The following is a 6000-nucleotide window of genomic DNA, read 5'->3' as shown; positions in this document are numbered from 1 at the left end:
TCATCTATATTGCTCAACATTGTCTAGCAAATGGGAAAATTTTTCACAATATAATTAAATTTTACTATCTTTGAATGCTTAGGGGTTTTCCCACTTATCTCTAAAAAAAAAAAAGATCTAATATAGGTCTACAATTGCAATCTTATATCAGTACAAGCGTTGCAATGTCTTCCCTAAGATTTGTCCTGTAAAGCTATACCATATAACTATTTTAGTACTGGATTATATATCGTCGCTGGGGCGACAAGACCTCGTATCTACAAAATGTCAATTGTTCAGGAGAGCCAAAAAACATGGCGGCCAAAGCACTACATCAAATGGGACAGCCTTTCCTTTGACATGCTGAGGTGGCTTCATTTTTGGAGTAAGACAGTTGGGATTTGGACAGGACATCACTTAACCCATTATTTGACTATTAATCCCAAAAAGTCATTTTCACCAAAATTGCAGATACAAGGTCTTGTCACCCCAGCGACGATATGTTGTTCACTGCAATGGACTGTTGTACAAATCATTTTAATTTCTCCCTCGGATACAAAAGCTCGAACCATAAATGCATGAAATGCATGTTAGATGGAAAAATAGATTATCTGATGGAACAATGTCACTATCTTTTATCATCAGCCCTTCATGCCAAAGTGTAACTCCTCAATTAGTTAAAACTGGGACAGTATTGGTTGAAGTGAGAATTGGGCTTTTAACTCTTTGTAAGATACCAAGAAACCACTTATGAAATAGTACAGAGCATACCATTCAAAAAGGAATTCATTGTTTATTCAATGAGAATCTGTTTGGGAATGGCTGAGACATCCAAAAACAAAGTAAAACAAAGCGATGGCAATAAAAGGTGGGTCCCACCTTTTATTAGGATTGTTCTGTTTTGGATATTTCAGTCATTTCAAAACCAATTTTCATCAAATAAACATTTAATTCCTCTCAGAATTACATGTTCTTTCAGATTTTAAAAGCGGTTTCTCATTATCACACAAAAAATGTGAGAAACCCCTTGTTAGGTCTCAACCAAAACTACATGATCCCTTTAATAAACAGAGTAATATCAAAGAATAGGAATTTCATTACAATCACAAATATGTTTTGAAAAAAGAGCTATGGATTTTTAAATGTTTTCATGATAAAGTGATTTTAGTAACAACCAGATATTCAGATAAGATGTGGTGATGTTGTCGTGGTCATAAAAGTTTCCAAATGATTCACCATAAATCTCTTCTTAAAAAAAAATGAAATAAACATGAACTTGTATCCTGGGAATCAACCGTTGTTTCAATAAAAAACCTACCATTGATAATCTTAACAATAAGAATTTTAGTTGCTAAATTACTGATCAACGACATGAATTGTACATTTTTGTGCATAAACCAATAGGGTAGATGTGAGTTCACAAAAATCATTGTTACAATTAATGCACATAATTGATTGGTCAGAACCAATACGGTCATTTGATGAAAATGTATGCAACATTGATATTAAAAACTTGCACATTTCATGTCAATTTTTTTTCTTTTAATTATACCATTGTTATTCTCATTTTATTTTATCAATTACAGTCAAATGGAACATGGTGTTTAACAACACTTTAAAGGGAAGGTAAACCCCAAGAGCAATGTGGATTGAGTGAAAGCAGCAACATTAGTAGAACACATCAGTGAAAGTTTGAGGAAAATTGGACAATCGATGCAAAAGTTATGAATTTTTAAAGTTTTGGTGTTGGAACCGCTGGATGAGGAGACTACTAGAGGATATGACGTATGAGTGGACAACAATACAAAGAAAATATAAAGGAAATTCAACAAAAATTCACTTTTCTAGAATTATGAAAGAGCAATGGACCAACCGCTTTCAGAAAGCATGGGGAATAATTGCTACCCTTAACATATGTCAATATCAAGTTGATGGAATTTGTAATTTTCATGAAAAATGGATTTTTGTAGAATTTTCTTTGTATTTTCTTGGTATTGTTGTCCACTCATACGTCATAACCTCTTGTAGTCTCCTCATCCAGCGGTTCCAACACCAAAACTTTAAAAATTCATAACTTTTGCATCGATTGTCCGATTTTCTTCAAACTTTCACTGATGTGTTCTACTAATGTTGCTGCTTTCACTCAATCCGCATTGCTCTTGGGGTTTATCTTCCCTTTAACTCTTGGTAAACCCATAACACGCCATTACTGCCTTATGATACCACTGTAACTCACCCCTGCCCCCATCTCCAAGTAAATTGTAAACCTTGCCAGCTAACAGACAAGTCTTACATCTACTTGACACTAAAACAAAACAGACAATTACTGTAAACTTACACACGGGAATATTCCATGCCGATTGCTAACATTTATTGAAATCGTCATCAAATGCCTCAATCAAGGTAAAATTGATTCTGTACAATTTACACCATAGCTCTTCTTGATAATCACATTGTCATCTTTGTACACACCCTGCCTAACCTGGCAGAAAATATTGTCATATATATTCTCAGACTCTTTTTTCTCCTCTGGCACAAACAGAGAATTCATGTACCGAATATAATCTAATGTATGTGAACAACCTTACAATTCTCATTGAACTTGAAACTTGCGCATACATGCTGTTTGTGACTGCCATGTGGACTGGAAGCAATTATATCTTTGGACTACTGCACCAACAATAAAGCTGCAACACCATGGTATTCGTACAATGAATCTAGATGCAACACAAACAGTGATATATGCCTGTGGATTCCAGGGCCCAATGATGGGGGGGGGGGGGGGTGGGGGAACACCTCTACATAAAACAACATCATTTCCCATTTTATGTCATGTGATTGTCTTGCAAACATACACATTGAAAAAATGAAAAGCATTACTACAAGCCCTTATGATGACCCTGATCTGAGATCAAATGTACATATACCACAGAGCTGTAAATTTACAGAGTTATAGATTACCATGGAGGTCGGGCATGGCGATCCTACCTTGACATAGATACAAAACATACCAGTAGAGTGCCAGTCCTGAACATGGGCAAGTGTGGATGTCATTGGCAAAGAATTGTGGGCATTTTCCAGCAAAAAACGAAACAGAACAAAAACTAAACCAAGAACAAATAAAAAGAAAATCATAATTAATCACATGATTATACAAGAGGGGAAAAAACTGCTAACCAGATTAGCAAACTATACAGCATGAGTAGTCCTGAAGTTTGATCTGTATTATGATTTTAGAGTCGATATCACCAAAATGTCTCTTGCCAAATAAGCTCACTGAAACAGACAGGGTTAATGCATGGAGCATGGTTGTAGCACATTAAACAACCACATTAATGTGGGTATACAATATATTAAAGATGTCCATGCAATTAGTAGTGGTTTACATGAGAATATCTTAAGGGGAAAAAAAAATCACACACCTGACCCAAAACAAGAGACAAAAAGTAATCAACAAGATATGAAAGGGGTCACCTATAATCACATCAAATTCATTAGCTTTCCATTTACTAGTGGAAACATTGCCCTATGACATGTGAATCTTGTAAAATTTGGCATCAGAAATAACTGCAATGAGAAATGGTGTTTGACTAACTATACTGTTGTCATTGCATGTTCTGGTCAATTCACCCTAGAATTTGCACAGGCTACTAAGGAATTTGTGGGAACTGATAACCTTGATATGTGCTTCAGGCATGCAAACTAGTAGTCTATATCAGCATTATATTTTGTGGACGACATTTATATCGAGGCTTCTGTCACATACCGTATGTGTCTGCCACACTCAACTGACCCCCCCCCCCCCACCACACACACAAAAATCCTCCATGCAGCAGCGAACAAATCCCCCAAAACAGACAGAAATCAAACTTTAATATAAATGACAATGAGACAATAATAATATTAATAAATAATAATAATAATAATAATAATAATAATAATCATAATAATAATAATAATAATAATAATAATAATATAATAATGATAATAATAATAATAATAATAATAATAATAATAATAATAATAATAATAATAATAATAATAATAATAATAATAATAATATAATAATGATAATAATAATAATAATAATAATAATAATAATAATAATAATAATAATAATAATAATAACAATAATAATGCAACAGTAAACACAATGACAGAGTAAACTATATGAATATCTGAAGAGATTGCTCAGATATTTACTGTTCTCATTTGTTATTTATCATATACCTCAACATAAATGTCATGTTTGACCAGCAAAGTTTGCACAGTATTATAATTAGCATTCATGCCAAGTAACAGATCAAAAATATTAAAAATATGTACACACTTGTTGCTTTCAGTGACTGAGTGGCATTCAGTTCATATTCTTCAGTACTTATCCATCCTACTACTCTCTGGATACCTTCATTGTAATAGTAGGGAATATCTTATTTACCAAGCTCAAAAATGTGGACAAAAATGTGCACAAAAGAAAGACGTATTAGTTGATACATTATATTGACACTGGTGGTGAAATAGTGCAAAAAGTGACATTGCATAATAAAAAAGGAGAGAGGGAGAGAGGGAAAGTAAATGATTTTTAGAATGCAACAATACCAGCATTAATGCATTTATGTCACGGGTACCGGATGCTAGCAGTTCACCGCCTACACAAAGACCAGTGTCCCAAGTCTGTTTTACCTAAAGCACTAAGGCCTTGCCAGCTAGGTGGGCATTATAAGGGACATGCACACAAAGTTTGCTGGTACAGCCACAAGCATACAAACATCTGCTTTCCTTCCTCAAAAAGGCCAATATTAAACACTCCCAGCTAAAAAGCTGTGCCATCTCTGGCAGCCTTGCTGATTATCAATACACATCCACTTGGTACTGGTTGTCTCGTGATGAGTGCAGCTCAAAGTATGCAAGGTTTCAGTATTAATAATGAGAATGAATCTTCACATATAGGGTGTGATGCATCATGGACTTTCGTACAATGTGACCATGCACTCTAATGTTGTGCTGTTTTTGCCTCGCAGGAAGTCATGTTGAATTTGCTTCCGAACGACACCCACAGCACAGTCCTTGCCTCGAGGGTTGCTACCTTTGCTGGGATGGGACGTGGAACAGAATAGATTTTGAACATGACACAACTTGGCAGACAAGGGGTGCGTGCATCAAGCCTGTCCAGTTTAAGACAAGAAAATATAGCTCTCTTAAAGTTCAGGGGGTAAGGATAAGCATATTTCTGAAATGTATTATTCAAGCATTCAAAATCTTAAACAGAAGACAAAGATCATTAATGTTCCCCATTTTGGAAGCCCAAATTTCAGGAATCTGTTCTTTAGTGTTAAACAAGCTGGGTAAAGCATTTAGGAGCCATGTGCAGCAAGAACAAAGTATCATTCAGACCCCAAATTGCAGGATTCAGTGGACTCACTCATCCACATGGCAAGGCCCACTAAAACTCACGTTGAGGCATGTCATATAACTGGGCACTTGCCTGAATGCCTTTTGGCCAAGTGCCTGAAATATCTTTAGCAATGACCAGCTTATAGGTGACACGATTGATACCAGATGTAACCAGGCACCATATCTTTTTTGAATAAAGTTTTGACAAATTTATGTTTTTATAATGGGGTCCCTAAAAGGCGCATCAACCTAATGAAACAATGACGTTTGTCATTGTTTCATTAGGTCACCCCAGCATGGCCATAAAAATTCCTTGCACTTTATCTTTGCTATTGAGTGTTATCTGTAATCTTGCCCTTGTCGTTCCAGGAAAGACAAATTTCATGAAAGGTAACTGAGTGCCACCAGTTAAAGACAGCGAATAATCACTATCGTTCCAGTGTGGACTTGATCAGTCAAGGGTATAAATGTATATGTATAACTCACAACATGCCTACACACACAGGGATCTGCATACTTGGCTCAAATCCAGAAAATATGACATGCTGCAGTTCATCTTCCCAGCAACACACAAATACTACTGAAACAATTACCAGTACTCTCTTCAAATGAGCTGACTTTGCCAAC

This window comes from Diadema setosum, chromosome 1 (assembly GCF_964275005.1).
Source record: "Diadema setosum chromosome 1, eeDiaSeto1, whole genome shotgun sequence".
In the NCBI taxonomy this organism is placed as follows: domain Eukaryota; kingdom Metazoa; phylum Echinodermata; class Echinoidea; order Diadematoida; family Diadematidae; genus Diadema; species Diadema setosum.
This window is presented reverse-complemented; position numbering follows the sequence as displayed.